The sequence below is a fragment of the Heterocephalus glaber genome, unplaced genomic scaffold (genome assembly GCF_053883595.1).
Source record: "Heterocephalus glaber isolate CG9 unplaced genomic scaffold, H.glaber_assembly_v1.0 deba00001497, whole genome shotgun sequence".
NCBI lineage: Eukaryota > Metazoa > Chordata > Mammalia > Rodentia > Bathyergidae > Heterocephalus > Heterocephalus glaber.
The window spans coordinates 72671934-72689535 of NW_028258320.1; the positions used below are offsets into that span (position 1 = coordinate 72671934).

Sequence of the window (17602 nt, forward strand, 5' to 3'; positions counted from 1 at the left end):
GATGTGAGGGGAGGTGTAGACCCAGTTCTCAATGAGAGCCCTGCTGGAGGGTGCACACCATGCATATCCAGCAGCATTTATTGCCAAATGTGTAGCTAACAACAAAGACGAAGAAATTGGAATAAAAAGACCCCTTGAGTAGTTTATGAAAACTGAAAAGTTCATTGTCATCCATCTGAAAATGCATTATACAAAATCCAAGAAACCTAAAGCAGAAAATAAATCTTCATCCCACAGAGGCAGAAATCAAAAAGGAGAAAAGATCACAAGAAATTTTTCCAAAAAATTAAGACCACCCCTTAGCAAAAGATGTGCCACCTACAGAGAGAGATATGTGCCTCAAGTCTTCATCTTTAAAGAGAAAAAAAATTCACCCAAAAGGTCTTGTTTGTTTGTGTTTATGTGCAAAAAAGGTTTTATCCTACAATCCTAGAGGTACACATAAGAAAATCTTTGCTAACAATGTTTAACTGAGAGAAGTAAGAATCTTCTTACCAGGAAGGATGATGGAGGAGCATCCTCTCAGGTCAGACACCTGGCACCTGGACCACAGGCACTGTGCTGGGGGTTGGAGAACCTGAGTCTTTATCCCACTGCACTGATACAGGTGAGAACATCAGAGCCCAGGAGGAGGCACTGAGTTGCCCACGGTGCTCCCAGGAATCAGACTTTCTCAAACCTACGGGACACCAATATTCCATGAATTCATGGCAGTATTCCCTCCTAAAACCCAATGGTAGTCTTCCAGATAGAGTCAATATATGATCTTTTCTCCATTAATACACTGTCTCCCATGTGCACATTTTACCACTTTTAGATAGCACACTTATTATGCTCATTATATTGCAAAATCATGTATTTCATGATGTTCCAAAGAGCTCCATGAATTCCAAAGACTTCACTTCTGGTCTAAGCTCAAGAATAATTTCAGCACCGACATTGTGTCTTAGGGAGTAGGTCATGTTCTTATTTTTTTATGGTTCCAGAAGTGCAACCTGCTACAACCCCTCACAAACTGGCCCTGGAGAGAGAATAATAAACAGGGCAGATTCTCTATGTGAAGGCGGGGAAGGGCCTGGCTGACCTCGCAGAGGGCATATTAGATACTTTACTTAGAAAAAAGCATCAGGATGATATTGACTAAGAAATTCATAGCAGAGATTCTGGATGGAAAAATTTCCAAAACAAAATTCTTTTGGCTTACCTATGCTTTCAAATTTTTCTGCAATGAACATTTACTTCTTGTTTTTCAAAGACAGAGAAAAAATATGATGGACAGCTCTTTCCCCTTTTCACCCTTTTTCAATCACTTTTATAGTCACAGAGGGAATAGCAGCAAATGGACATAAGCAGTAGAGGTAGCAGCCACGTAGGTGAGCAGTAGGTTCCCAGGCCCTCAGGAGGGGGCCACAGACCAATGAGAACAGACCTCTCCAGGCTTGACCAGCTGGAGAGATTTTCTGTTTTCCCCAGTGTCTTCAAAGCACCTTGCTGCCATTTTGACAAGACCCATGTTATTGTCTTGCTTTATTGAATAACCACACAAAATCTCAGGGATTTTAATGTGCCAGCAATCTAGCACTACTTCAGCAAGACCTCACTGCCCACCTTGTATATTTTTGACTAAAATAGCTGTAATATGTTCCCAAACTCAGAGGCCAGTTCCCTACTTGCTGGCTTTAATATACACATTACAATTATGTGCTTATATATGGTGCTTTCTGACCCAAAGTAAGAAAATCATTTCTACTCTGGTGAAAACTCTCCAAATGACCTCCTACTCATTGGTTCATGGCTGATGCCAAGACCGAGCACGACCAAAGCATATCAGCGTGTAGGGACTTTGGAAACACAGTCCTGACTGCTGAAGTACAGGAATGTACAGTGATACCCCAGCTGTCAAACTCAATTTATCCCAAATTCATGTTCAAACACCAAAAAGTTTGAAAACTGAATATATATTTCCCATAAGAAATAATGAAAACCCAAATAATTGGTTCTGAGATTCAAAAATTACACTTATAAATTCCTTTTTCCTGGACTTTAACCAATTTTGTAATTCTTTCTTTAACTCTGTTATGGTTCTCACAGTTTTCCTCTTAGCATTACAGCTACTATCACTTTCTTTGGAGCCATAGTTATGCTATTTTACACAAATGAAGCACGAATAAAAGCCCAATGGTGAATGTTCTCATGCTCTAACACAAGCACTATGTGTTGTGTCTGTGGTGGAACTCACTCAGCCCACACAGGTTTTCTCAAGTAGGGTTTTCGTTTGGACTATTGAGTACAGTTACAAACCCAAGCAGATTTTCTTTGAACTTTGCTGTTCAAGTAGCGGAAAGTTCAAGTTTGGAGACATTCAACAACCATGAATTTTGAACCCTGAGACTTGGATTGGGGTTAGCACTCTTATTTACTGGTTGTTGGTGCTGGGGTAAATCAATAAATGACCTATGAAGTAGGGATCACGACATTCTTTACTTCACATAATTTCAAAGATGAAGAAAATGTTTGATGTACCCTAAAGAGCATTTCAAATTTCATCAGGCCAAAGCACTTTCATTTCTGAAAGACCTCCCCAAAATGGGATCAAACATATGAAGTCAAAGATACATCCCATGATGAATACGGGTGTTTACCATAAACATGATCTGAACCATTTTTATAATTTTGACTTGAAATCTAGGAACAAGTCATTTTACAATTGACTGGGGTTTTATAATGGTTATCATATGTACTCAGGAATTTTTATGAAGGTGGAAAAAAATCTAGCCTTCAGATTGTTTTCAAATATAATGAAAATTTCTGAATACCAAATTTAATAATGAATAGAGTTGGTATGTTATGTTTGATAGACAATTTTAATTTTGTAATTGTCTACTCATCTTCGGGAGCCAACACAAATTTTCAAAACTAATATTTGTGATGGCCCCAGAAAAGCATTTAGATCCCAGTTACAGTGCTTAGCAAGCCTAATAGATAAGTTAATAGGTATCCCAAGAGTACTCCCAGAAATGCGGTAGAGCAATGCCCACCAGAGATGTTGGTTAAAGTCCACATTTTGAAGCCTCATCCCACACCTAGTGAACAGAAACTTCTGGCAGGGAAGCTGGGGAATCCATATTTTTAACAAGCTTTCCGGTCTCAAGGGAACTGTTTGCATACCAGCATTTCAGAAAAATGAAAAAAATGATCTGGAGGCCATGTCAGGGAAGGTGAAAAGGGCTGAAAGAAGTCTGAGGGAATTTCAACAACCTGTCCAACCCCACATCCCAAGCTCTCTGCAGGGAGGTCAAGGTGCAGGGAGGGCTCCCTGCAAGATGCAGGCCATGGTAGCAGCACATGAGACTTGGTGGAATCTGAATTTCATTTCTGTAGAAACAGCATCAGTGATCTGCATGCTACATTCAGTTCCCAGATGTTGAGTTCCCTTTTTCAACTGGGAATGAATAATTTATCATTCCATTGTGTTAAATCCAAAATAATAAGCCTGTCTGTGGAAGTGATGCTGAAGTCCATGCTTTGAGGACATACTCATAAATCCTTAAGCGCTTCTCTAACTAGTGGAAGACAATTTATGAAGTGGGTTTTGAGAAACACTGAGCTGGAGTTATGCAAAATTGTGATGTGGAAAGCATCTGCAGGAGTTACCCAGTACGAGCTAAGATGCAGATTACTGAACGCCACCTCCAGCCTACAAATAATGGGTAAAGAAAGCTGCATTTCTGAAAAGGCGACTCTTACGCACCTGCTAGTTTGAGACCTGCTGCTTCCAACTGACTTGACAGTTCTGCCTTACTGACCTCCACTAGGAGGTCCAGCCTATTCCCAGGGCTATGAGCATACCTGCAGGGAAAGGCTTTCTGAAGATTTAGAAACTGGGAATTGAGGCCCCCCACTGAGGAGGAAAATGCCCCCATGTACCTGTGGGATAGCCCACCCTACTCCCAGGAGACATTTTCCAGGTCTCTCCAAAGATGCAGCCACTTTTTATTCTTTGACTTGGACAGCCTAGAATTTTGTCCCCAGTGGAGTCAGCTTCACCTCATTTGTCTTAGGTCATCTCACTATAAGGGAAGCAATTTTCACCTCACTAGTCAAGATTGTGGCTTCTCAAATGTGACTGGCCAGAAAATTACCCCAAGGGCTTATACCCACCCAAGAGGGAGCTAAATGGCCCCAGAAAAATGATTTATTTGGAAAAACTAGTTGCCACGTTTACAGGGTAGGTACCATGGGAACAAAGTGCAATTGTCAGAGCAGAAGTATTTTGCTGCAGAATCCAAAAGACATTCTATGGTCCATTAGCATCACTTCCATCCTAAAGCCCCAGCCCGGGGCCAGGATGCAGATGGGCTGAGGAGCCCGAGGAGGGACGAGAGAGGAGAGCCAGCCTGACACTGGGTCATCAGCAACAATAATGAAGTGCCTCTGTCTACAGGTCATTTGTTACAGCTGAGCAATGATTAAGAGGGAGAGAATAGCATTCCTTCTAAGAAGTTCCTCCCAAAGATGAAGGAAAGGAAAAGGCTTTTTTAGAAAGGGGCTGTCTCTTCACAAACCCATTTGCACATACAAAACATCAAGCTCTCCTCTCTGAGCCAGGAAAGTTGCCAGTGAGACCCCATTAGCAAGTGACAGACAGCCAGGTCCCCTTGCGACTGAACGCCAGGCAGAAATACTCTTCACTCCCACCCTGAACAATGCTCCTTCCTACATTTCATGAAACAAGTGCCCCTTCTCCTAATTAGTTTCTCATTTTGATAGAAAGATGGAGGCAGAGAAATATTCCTCTGCTATCAAAAGGGATGATGACAGTGGCAGCATCGATGGTCCTGCCTGAATGGGCCCTCGTGGGCCCTAGATGACTATTGGCTACAAGAATGTGAGCTGCATTTTGTTAGATCTTTCCAATTGCAAAAGAAGCTAAATATTCAGATTTGGAAGTGAATGTTCCCAATGTTTATTTGCTCTACTTTAAATTTTAAACATTGTAAATAAAGTAAGTGCAACCTCTGCTTTAAAGATTGGGGGCTGAAATTGGAGCCCCAAGTGCTCCCAGGCCTAAGGAAGAAAGGATCCCTCATTGTTCATCTATCTCAGGAGACATGGAAGGACTGGGAGCCCTGTCCTGTCGGGGCACCATGGCTGGAGTTGGATTTGAACCATCTGACATCTTGCAGGATTAGGGCTCAAGCAGCTAATTTAGACACATGCCCAGGCTCCTGCCTCAGATTCCACTGTGGGACGTCCTGAGTCCCTTTCAACCCCATTCAGATGAGCTATAATACCCAGAGCAATGCTCCAAGAGGTTGTCTTTCCTTCTTCCTTCTTAGTGAGGGCCTAGTCACATTATGAGACAAGCTCAAATGTCACTTTCTCTGAGGCACCCTGTGCCAGGTTTTCAGCTCATAATCCCTCCCACCCATCCACCTTTGTCCTGCCTAAAGTCCAGATGAAGTCACCAACCACGGAGCAAGGTACCAGATGCTGCAGCACACTGGGGAGCCTAGGAGCACTGGAGGTTGATCTTGGGGGTGCTCCTCCTGGACAATCAGCACAGGCCCAGTGCTTCGAAAACACGCATCTTATTTGTATCTTATGTGAGGTCAGTGGGCTTCACTGTCTCCCTTTTTCTAGAGAGGAAAGTAAAGCTCAGGAGGCCTCAGTAACCTGTCCAAAGTCATGTGGTTGGAATGAGGCACCACTGAACTTGGTGCCAGCTCCCTCAAAGCCATGTTTTTCTGTACCACAGACCCCAGTTCAGTACTACAAGACATTCTAATTCAAAAAGCTAACAAAAAATCTGCAAGCCTTGTTTCGAAAATGGATCATAGATTCTGCAGAGATTTAAGACTGTGTGCACCCTGTGATAGTCTAAATAAACACACACACACACACACACACACACACACACACGCCAACTTCCATGATGTTTCATTAATTATGGAAAGGGAGGTATAGAGAAAAAGAAGGCCAGGTGGGCTACACTCTGTGGGCAAACCTGCAGGTTTAAGCTTGTGTTCCTCCCAAAGTAGCTTCCAAGACAAGGATTTGGAAGGAAATTCCAGGAAACCTCAACAAAGGGGTGGGGAAGTGAGACGAGAGAGAGAAGAATGCTAATGCAGGCGTATTCACGAACAGGGTTCCACTGTGGACAGCAGAGCCGGCTCTCCCAGCACCTGCGGCAGAAGAACACAAACCCTAGAAACTGTTCAAGCTAAACTTTCACTTCAGAGCAAATGACATGAGCTGGCTGAGGATATAGTTAGATGCATGCTGCTGATACCATGGAAGGAAAGCTCAGACAGCTCAAAGAGCTCACGTCTGTTACTAAGCCCCGGCTTCTGTGCTCTGAGGGCCCTGGCCCCAAGACTCCAAGGCCACGCAGGGGAAAGGCTCACATTCCCACACAGCAAGCTGTGCCAAAACGGAGGTCAAAAGCCATGGGAAGCCAGTGCCTGGCAGCAAGTAAGTCTCAACCAAGAAGCTAAGACAGCAGCAGATCCCTCCTATTCTACTTTCTTGGACACTGAAAGAGTGTATTTATCAAAGTGGGTTAAGTGCTGGAGATAACTTTGCCTGACTGTGTGTTTGCTTGTTTCTTTTCAAGGAATCCCTGTATTAATGTAATATCAGAAGCTACACCCCATCTCTTCCCTCTGCCTGAACCTTTCTCTCTCATGTCAGTAAATCTTCCCTCCTTCCAAGAACGCTTTACAAAAGATTCTATCAAGCTTGCTTAGAAAAAAAAAATCTAAAGTTCTGCAGAGGTTTAAGAATGTGCATATTCCCCTGCTTCCTTCTTTCGAAATCTTTTAATTCATAGTGAAATGGTGAATTCCGTAATTCTATCATTTTGGTTCCCCAGGAAATATGGTCATGGACAGAAACAATACTAGAAATTAAAAACTAGAAGATCACAAAATGGGAAGGCTTATAGCAGCCCTGTAAGAAGCCTACACAGAGCTGAGGTCTTGTTTCATCAACCAGTGCAAGCCAGATGGCCGCTGGAACATAGCAGGCCTCACACACGTTTGTTGCATGAGAAACCTCAAGCAACAGCACACCCTGTCCCCAGATAAACTCGCAATCTATGTAAAAAGAGTGAACCAGCTCTGCAAAAGCAGCTTGCACTCAACAACCTTCCCACTCCCGATCAGAACCCCCAGCCCCGTATAGACCTCTGGGCCCTTCCTCAGAGCCACACGCCCATCCTCCAGCTGGAGGACAAGTGTGAACTGAATAGGTGAAGTAGCTAGAAGTTTCTTCCTGCACCTGTCTGACCTCTTGTCCACCTTAAAGATAAAAGATGTACACTTGTGTGCTCACCAGCCCTGCATTGACACTAGGCAAAATTAGGTATGAAACCAAGAAAGCACGCTGCCTCCAGAAACGTGCAAAGTTCCAAAGACTTGACTTTTAGAAAAAAATTATAGCCCTAAAATATTACCTTAAAAAACAGTTTCAACTAAAAGTTAAAAATGAGGGGTGACTTGAGATTTGCTGTCTTTATGCCTTCCAAACCTGAGGCACCACAGGATGCACCTGGGAAGGGATTTCTTCCAATTCCTGGGTCAAAACAAAGACAAAATTGAGAGAAAAAGCCACTGACTTAAGAGGAAGCTAAGTTAACCTTTAAATTGTACCTTGCTGCTTCAGAAAGCAGGCTCCCCACTGGGCCAAACTGGAAAGGTAGAATTCTCACTGTATCTTTTAGTTAAAGAGTTGATTTTATCTGCCACTGTACCACCATGCTACAAGACTCTGGAGGACAAAGACCACAACTTATTTGTTGTTGTAACCCCAGGGCCCCACTTACTGCCTACCATACAGTAGATACTCAATAATTGAGGGATCAATTATGATTGTGTAACTGAACCAAAGAAAGGACTAGCCGGAGGCCTGCTAGTTACCAGGTACGGAGTGACATGATTGATGGATGTTATTTCGCCCAGTCTTTTTATCAGCTCTCTCATGAGCATCAGTCACCTTTTGCAGAAGTGGAAACATTCAACAGAATTGATAAGTGGTGAAGACAGGTCTCAAACCCAGATGTGACTGACAGCAAAGACAATTGTTTCTTCCAAATATTCATTGCCAATGTAAGATGTTGACTTCAAGGCCAATGACATCCTACAAGGTGCTCATAGTCCCCAACGCACTTGGGGCTTTATGTAACTCAGACTGTTAAAGAAATAGAAGTTTTGGTGGTTCATCAAAACATGGGGGCACCTAGACCAAAGAGTGAGGGAGAGAGAGTTTAGCTGGGTCTCGCTGGGGAGATGGACGGGTGGATCACCCAGTGACGCCTGAGTTTGCATGCAGACTTGCACTTTGAATAAGGATCCTAGCACAATGCTAGATGCCCCTGCACATGAATTATGGCTCAAGCAAGAAACACAACAAAGCAATTTGCCTCTGTAACTAATTCCTCTTGTCTGCAATGCTGAAGGAGCAATACTTTAGCAGGCAGTGAGTTGGATAATTGGAAATAAGGGCAACTCTCTGAGCAAGCTGAGGAAGGCAGAGGGAGGCTGGTTTTTATCAACGTGAGAGCAATTTTTTATAATCAGTGTCTATGTGCAAATAAATAAATAAATATAGCAGGAGAAATAAGCAAGCCTCCTCCATCCAGCAGCATAGGAAAATTCTCTTTACTTTTTGATACTACCTTGAAGCTCTATTTAATAATATGGAGACTCTGACTCCTTGGCTTTGGAAGGAATCTTGGAGGTAGATTATTGAAGTAGCGTTTCTGCAGATTGAGCAAAACTTTTCCTGAATCAATTTTCTTTCCAATACAGAGAGAGAGGCAACAAGACCAGGACATTTTTTGTAAGGATTTTTATTGCCTTCTGATTACTAAGCAAGACCCAAAGTTCTCCTTGTTTTTGTAGTCACTTGCAAATTGGAAATGCTGGTGGATCTGTACCTAGAGATACATACACACACACATGGATGCACACACACACACACACCTGCCAAACTCAGCCCCCTCTCCATGTGCTGGCTCACACTTTTGAAATATCAACCACTCACACCTCAAACTAGCATCCTACCCCTGGTTTAAAAATCACCATGGAGCCCCACAGTAAGAATCGGCACGTATACCTAAAGCAATTTCTCATATCCCATTCTACAAACTCATTTCTGATTTCTCTGCCCAAAGATTTTCCAGTACTACATGTTTAATGGCAAAATTACAGGCTGGAGTCTTCCCTTGGGTGAGTGATGAAGGAAAAACAGTCTCAGGATAAGGATCTTTTTTCCTATTTGAGATTTTACAACCTGCACAGCTTAGGCACAATGTTGGGTGCTGAATATAACAGAGAGAAAGAGACCATTTCATTCACCAACTCTTTGCTCAGTGAACACGGCATTTACGCTCTAGAAATCCCACAGAGGGTGAAAGGAGGAAGACTCCAAGAGCAAACTCAAGACACAGACGTGATCAGAAAATCACTGCATAATAAAGGAGGGACAAATTCGCACTTCCTGGGGGAAATGCTGAAGAGGGCGAGGTGAGAAGTTTAGCTTGCTGGGCAGCAAAGAAGGTGGGAAACAAAAATTCTCAGACGTAGAGTAAACACACAGTGGGTTTGAAGAGAAACTATTGAAGAACTTCAACACTGAATTCTTAATACAGCATCAATACCGTAATATTAGAAGCTCAGGAACCCCCAGTGGCTTCCTGTTGTTTCCAGGATACAATTCTGAAGCCACGGCCTGCTGGAAAGCCTGGCTCCAAACACACCCCAGATCTTAGCTGGTACCCTGTGGGAGAGGGGCCGTGGGCTGCGGCATCAGGGCACGGGGCTCCAGCCATGGCGCTACCCCTCACCGTGCAGCCTGCTGGAGCTTCACCCGCTTCTGGGTCAATGAGCACGTCAGACCACATGACCTCTGGAGCCCCCGCTTCTCCAGGCGCCCAGCTGAAAGTGACTTTCAGTGATCTTCTCCCACCAGCCTCTATGCTTAACCCTTGGATCCTGCCTCACTACTAAGTCTGCACTTCTGCTCTCTCAACTGGATTTTTTCTGCTTGCTCTTCCTCTCCTGAGACCTACCCATCCTGAGTCCCTGCAAGTGTAATGCCAACTCAAAACCCCTAATTCCAGCATGCACTGCACTCCGCCGCCCTCTAAGAACCATGGTGGCCCTCGCCATCTGTCTGATTTCTCCTCTGCTTGCTGCTCAGCACCATGGTGCAGCCCCTTCACATGGGAATGTCCTGCTCCTCCCCTGGGTCATAAATCCCCTGAAGCTTAAAACAAGTTTTATTTTTATTATTAGTGCTACTTTGATATCACCAACAAACTCTGGTATGATTCTGAGCACCAAATAACTACTGAATAAACAAATGAACAAAGTCAGTTAGCTGCTCTCTCCTCACCAGCTTGAGAGTTTTGGGCTCAGAGCCGTGAGCTCCCTTCAGCTCAGAAACCAAAAGTTTTTCAGAACTCCCCCTGCTAAAGAAGCACTGTGTTGCTTTTCACTGCCTGTCTATCCCCTACAGGGCAGCATGGCCCTGTCCTAGTCCAGAGCACATATTTATATTTGTGCGTGCAAAGTGACAGAGCGCCCGTGCACACAAGTGACTGAATAGACAGCTCCACCGAAGGAAAACATTCCCACCACTGCCAGACCCGGATGCGGTGGCTACTTGGAGGGGCAGAGTGAACACTGGGTAGCCTATCTTTGCAGCAGCTCACGGGGAAGGCCAAGTCTGCCACTAGAATGTGAGCTCCTTGGGAACACAGCCTGTCTGCCATGGTGTCCCCTGCACCAGCGAGAGCTCTGTGTGCACACTGCCACCCCATGTATGAGGTGAAAGATAGAATGAATGAACAAATGCAAGGACAGTGAGAACCCAGGCGTGTCCACAGCCCCCTCACTGACAGCCTCAAGCTCTCCTCAGATGGCAGCTCCCATAGGGGCCTAGAACAGTGTGCAGGGCAGAAAGAATGGAGTCCTGGCGGAGCCTCACATGCCGCCTTTCCATTTCCACACTATCAGAGAGGCACTAATAATTCCTACTCCACAGGACGGGGAAGACATAGGCTCTGCCTCCTACGAGCCCCACGATGGCTCTGAGCCCCCAGTATTCAGAACGTTCCAGTAAATCCCACGGATCCCAGGTGACAACGCTCCTTCCCTGCAGGCTGAGGGCTGAGGGGACCCCATGCGTATGCACGAGACGCAGCTTCCCCAGAGCTGCAGGAATGCATGGCCCTGCAGTGGTAAGGACACATCCTGCCAGACGCTGTTTCCAGATGATCCGTCCCACGGTAGCAACACTCACACTGGTACCGGCAGGACGAGTGGCCCAAGTGAGCAGGCAAACTATGGCCGTGGTTCAGGCCCAAACTAACCAACACCATGAGTCAAACTCAGAACCATGGCTACGGTTCTGCTAAGGACACAGAAGGTACAGAGACACTTGAAGCACTCAGGAGACCCGGGTCATGCAGCACAGTGGTCACAAACTGGGACACTGGGACACTGGCACCTGACCACCACCACCAGACATGCGGCTTCAGACAAGCAACCTAGCCCTGTGTGTTAATTTCTGCATCTCTGATGTCCTCAGCTTCCTGACTGGCCCAGTTCATACATGTTCAAAGTGAAGGGTAAGTTAGCCTTCCACTCAGCCAGTGGTACTAGGGGCTAAAAGAGCTGTCATGAGAATTAAGCTAATATTTAGATGTTCACCTCGGTTACCTCCTGCTATCTCACAAAGCACACCAAACGTCTGTGGCTTAAAGCAACAGTCATTTATCTGCTCATGATTTTACCAGCTAGACAGGGCATGGCGTGCATGGTGCACCTTTGCCGTGTCCTGTCGTGTGACTGGGCTCTACTGGACCAGGGATTCAAAGACAGCTTCCCCTGCAAGCCTCGTACGCAAGCCGGGAAAGCCTGGAACAAGCCGGGAAAGGTGAAGGAAGACAGAGAAACACAGTCGGCCCCAGACTCTCCCCTTCCCAAGTAGTCAGACTCCTTCCAGTGGCTTCCAAGAAGGCAGACACGGACACTGCCCGGTCTCTTCAGGACAGGGGTCCAAGCCACAGCTTCTGGTGCATCACATTCTATCAGTCAAACCTATCCAAGGTCAGCCCAGAGTCCAGGGAGGAGTGGCTTCTGCTGGGGTTGTTAGGCAGTACACGTGCGGACAGACAGTCCACCATAGGGCTACGTAGCCACACGAGCCAGGAAAGCCTCAGCCTAAACCTCTTGACGAGACAGCAGAGAAACAGGGCTCTTGACCTGAACCATCTCAAGTGATTATGAGCAAAGCATACAATATCAAGCTACAGAAAGCTGAATTGCAAACCCCAAAACCATTGTTTATTGGCTACATCATGTTCTGTAAGTCACCTGACACTTAAAATACTCCAGCGGCCCCCTGCTGTCCTATAGAAAAAAACTTCATGCTAGAGACAGCACACAGTAGACACCTTGCCCTTAGTAGGTACACAATTAATATTTCTAACAGGATTTGTTGAATGAAGAAAGGACTTAGATAAGTGGATTGGTTAATGAGTGGGGGGAAAGTAACTAGCTCTTCTCTAGAACTAATGAACTCCATCCCGAGATGAACAATTTACACCACGGACTCTAGTGGATAAAGCTAAATGCTTCTGAGTCCCAAGACCCCTTCAGCAGCTGTATAGCCTTGAGCAAGGTACCTTGTGCACAGTAGATTTTCAATAAATACTTTGAAACTCAGGAATTTTAAAATGTGTTTTAAACAGCTGAAAAAATAAATTGTGAATGAATACACACACACACTCACTCTCTCTCTCTCTCTCTCTCTCTCTCTCTCCCAGGACAGGGAACTCTGCCCCTACAGGTTCCTCCTTGTTGAGAACACCATCTAGTGGAAATCGACCCCACTTCTCTCTTGGTCCTTCTCTAATGTGGAAGACACTGTCAACCCCATCAGGTTAAGCTCAGGTTTTCCTTCTTTGCAGGTGCAGAACACACCCTAACTGATAATTTGATTTTTAGTATGCATGTCCTGGCCCCCTCTTCAGAAAACTGAAGTTCTGAGCCTTGCACTAGGGCATGCTGGGTCCGTGTGGAGCCTGTTAGGCCGAGCGTCAGTTCTGCTGCTACCCAGCTAAGCAGCCCTGCCCTGAGTGGCCTCCACCAGGACAGGAGCAACCTCTGAAACACCAGCGTGCACCCTAACACTCAATGGGATGGCCAGCTCCCTGACAGGTGCTCTGTGAACTTGGGGTAATACTTGCCTAACACAATCACATCTACTACTACCACTACCGCTACTGAAACTTCTACTAGCAGTATTTTCTTATTCATATTATTACAATGGTTCCTATGTATCAACATGTGTATCCATTATCTTCTTCAATGCTTTCACAAGCTTTATGAAAGAGGCAAAGTTCTAAGGTTTGGAAGCCTACAGAGGTTAGATGACCTGCCCAAGTCCATACCTTCTAAGTGACCACACTGGGGTCTTTAGCCTAGGCAGTCCAACCTTGGGGCTATGCTGCCACATCACAGCCATTACTACACTGCCCTGTGCTCATTTCTTTGTTTCTCCCACTATATCAGGACCTCCTTGAAGGCTGACACAGTTCCTACACATTCCTGGGGCCTCAGAGCTCGTCATGAGGCCTGTCATGGAGCAGGTGTCCAGTGGAAGGTATTAGCTGCATGGATGAGGGCTGTGGAATGTCACACATGGGGACATTCATCCAACAGCATGAGCCAGTTGAGAGAACAGCTAATCTGTCGGTCAAGCCTCATTGCTTTGGTGAAAAAGACATTTAAACCCTGGCCCAGAGACAAAATTACCCCATGGCTTAAGAAGAAATTCAGTTTGTCATTGCTGACCATCATGGTGGCAGAGATGCAATCAGATAGATTAAAAATTCCTCAAAGATACCTTTATTTTTTTAAAGGCCCCTTCCCTTTCTCTGAGCACGTGTGCCAAATGCTGAAGCGTGCCTCTTTGGAGTAAACGATGGTTGCTTTCATTTCTATGCCTCCAGCACTCCTGCAGGGAAGCTTTTAGCAGAAGGCAGTCTCCCAGCTGCCTCTCCCCCTTCCTCATGCATGGCAGCCTAAACAAGGCTAGGAGGACCCCCTTACAGCCCAGGCCCCTTTTCCTCAATGACCCTCAGCCCCAGGTGACAGCAGCATCTGCTAGGTCACAGGACAGTGGGGGAGCCCACACACAGTGTGCCCCAGTGTGCACAGATTTCCCCACACGTCATTACACGCAAGCCCACAATAGCTCAGGGGATTGTTAACTATTTGTTTACAAGTGTGCAAGCTTCGGCCAAGGACTCACAAAGTAGAAGCTGGCACTTCAGCTCTAAGGAGCTGCCTCCCATCCCAGTTTCTTTCTTCCTCAACTTGGAGAGTGTAAGACTAAGGGGAAGTCATTTCTGTGGATGTGGAAATAAAGATAGAACTAGGCCAAAGTAATAAAGAATGCAAGCAAGTTAGTTACCTTGGGAAATCAACCTTATTTCTGATCTTATTTCTGGCACAACTAGTTCCTAAGAAGAAAGAAGGAATTTTTTTCAATAATAGGAAATCTTCCAAGAAGCTGGTGGAAATACTGATTGGCCGGATCTCACGCCACATCAAGTGAATCAGAATCACTGGTGGGGGGGGGGGTGGCAATCTGCATTGCTACAAGACTTTCCCACCGCCAAAGATTCTGATGAACTTTCAGGGTTAAGGGTCTGTGTGCTAGAGGCAAACAGAATGAGGTTCATCCCCCCCAAAGAGAAGACGCCTTGGGATAAGGTGGGGAAGGGACCACCACACACTTGGCCAGGTGGGCAGATGCTCTCCTCCTCCTCCTTCTCAGGAAGACCTAGTGATGGCCTACAGCACTTTTCCCCATCCACACATCCACACTGGGCCTCCGTCTGCAGGGGAACCTGACCTGATCTTTCCTCAACGCCAGCATCATGAAATGAGCAGACATACCTACCACTTTCAGAACCCCTAGAAAACTCATTTGTCTTGAATTAGAAGGCTCTTGTAGATAGAATTTTCTAGCACTGATTCTTCTCTCCTTCGTCTGCTTGCTCCCGTGGGGGCCTAAGCAAAGGGAAATGCCAATACGTGACTTATTTAAGGCTTCAAGCATACACACCCTTATTCCCTCCACTAGAGATGTTTCTTAGTCTCAGTACCTGTTTTTCAGCACAGAGTGACAGACAGAATAGATTTCCACTAGATTGGTGTCAATGCACTGCTGTAATTCTACCAAACCATGGCACAATAGCCTAAGGAGTCAGTTTCTCTTTAACTCAAACATTCAATTCTCTACTTGGCCCTAATCTACTACTTGTTTAAATTCTCTCAGTTCCTGCCATCTGGGCCCGCCATCTGCCCACTTGATATCAAACCTGAACGGAAAGCATATTGGTTGAAAGTGGCTCTTTTTTCTTCTATTGTCAGGAGGATGTAGAGGTTCAGCTTTTAAAATGTTCCCAAAGTTGAAAAATGGGATACATAAACTCAGTACCCAGGGAAATGAAATTTGCCTTTGTGTAGATTTAGCCATCTCTTACAATTTGTAGGAAGGGTGAAAAAAAAAAACCTATTGAGTTTCATACAATTTTTATCATGTCATAAAGTGAAAAGCCAGTTTCCATTTATAAGAGGGATGCTGACAGCTTCTGAGTCCCCTGGAAGAAGGCAGAAGCCAAAGAGCCAAGAGCAGCTAGCTGTCCCCAGCATCATCGGCTTCCTGAGATGCTTTACCACTTCTTAGAAAAAGAGCACTCTAAGAAAATGCTGTTCCTCCCAGAGCAGACCACCACATTGTATTTAAAAGGTCATCCCTCTGCCTCCTATGACAATCATATCTTACATGTTGCCAGCTGATCGGCAATGGCCATGTCCAACTTCTCTTCCGTTATGCAGTGATCACTTAGGTACGTGACTTGAACCATGACAAGCTTTCTTTGCCAAGTCTTTCAGCGGGGTCAGGGATTGTACAGCTTCACAAATTGAGCTGATTTCACCTCTTTGCCAGATGCCAGGACCTCCATGAGGAGATAAATACTAGTTCTCTCAGTGCTGAGCCACAATACATTGGCATGGGGTGGAAACTTTGAAAAAATGCACTCACATTGTGCATACATGTTAGTTGCTATGGCATTGGTAATTAAGGTTTGGGCCATGGTTATTAGACATAGTGAGTCCCTACAGGGACTGAAGAAACCTTCTCCTTAGTGATTTCCAAGAACTACTTTCTCTCTTACCCTGACATAGCTTCTGATAGTCACTAACTTATTGTAAAACCCACACTTCTGCTCCTCAAGGATATCTCACAAATTTTAGTCTCTATCAAGCAAGGACTGCATCACAAGGTCACAGGTTGCAAAGACAGCTCATGGCTTTCTTCCAACCAAAGGTTATTTCCTTCTGTTATTGGCAGGTACTACCATTTACTAAATGCTTAAGACAGGCCAAGCACTACTGTAGACATTCAACATATACAATTTTATTCTTCAAAACACTCCCCTTAAACACTGTTATCATTCCCATTTTATAGAAGAGGAAACTGAGAGCCAAAGACGCTAAGGAGCAGACCAGATGTTCCTGAATTAGAGGGGGTAGATCCAAGACTGTTTTTGTCTTTCCATCATACACTGCCACCCACCTTGCCCCCTTCTTTCTGCTCACCAGACTTAATAACTTTTCAAAAGTTGTATGTTATTTCAAAGCTTCTCCTCGATGCCATAAATAACCATAACTCCTTTAAACATTTCTATTTAATTCTGTTTTAGTTCTTTCCCTACTATTTCTTTCTGAATTGTTTTAACTTTTCCACCTTTCTCAGAGCCTAAATGAGAAATATTGTCTTAATAAAAGCAACAGCAGTTTTCAAATTTATACCTTTCAAAGCCACAACATTCCAACGTTATGGTCATTGAGATACCTCATACAGATTGCTTGGATTATGCCTATTCTAGATAATTTTCTTTGGGCTTTCAATATCCTCACGAAAGCAGCAATGAGGGAAAAGTGAAGAAATATGGCCAAAAGAACAGAGAGAAAACTGTCTAGATTAATTACACAATCAGATGCATCAAAACGTTGTGGAAATAACAGTACTCTATCATAAAATTTTTAAAGCAATAGAATGTTTCCTGAATATTATAATTCAATGCTAATCTATTATTTGGCATAAAAGCTGACATCTTTGTCCACTTGCAAAAGTTTCTCAAGGGCTAAGCTACCAATCACAGCAATAGGCTGCCTCCTAAGGAGATTTCACATCTGCAAACTCAATTACGGCCTTTCCCAGGCATTAATGTGAGGAGGAGCTGAGAGATATTGCAGCCATCTCTCAGCAGAGGTTAAAGTGACAGAGCTGGAGCTAGTTTCAAGGTTTTCTCGATCTTTAAATGCTTTTATAAAGTTTGCCTTTCTCTGGGCTATGGGTTTATTTATTGGCCCATCCTCTTTCATTGGCCTTTTCGGGTTTTGCTTTTGCTCATAGCATGGGCTCCATTTACTGGGCTTCACCAAATGTCCCCCCACATTTAGCAGCGATTCCAGCCCCCAAGAGAAACAACACAACTCTGGACACAAAAGCA

At 44.8% G+C, this 17602-nt stretch overlaps 1 long non-coding RNA gene across 11 annotated transcripts in view; it reads right to left on the bottom strand.

Annotated features, from left to right (window-relative positions):
- LOC106008861 (uncharacterized) overlaps positions 1 to 17602 on the bottom strand; it is a 274246-nt gene that overhangs the window by 230177 nt on the left and 26467 nt on the right. For 9 of the 11 annotated variants that reach the window (XR_015440475.1, XR_015440481.1, XR_015440477.1 and 6 more), the window contains exon 2: positions 496 to 679. The exons of the other annotated variants lie outside the window; for them this stretch is intronic. This is a non-coding gene — a long non-coding RNA (uncharacterized LOC106008861). The remainder of the gene's footprint in view (positions 1 to 495; positions 680 to 17602) is intronic. 11 annotated transcript variants of the gene reach the window in all.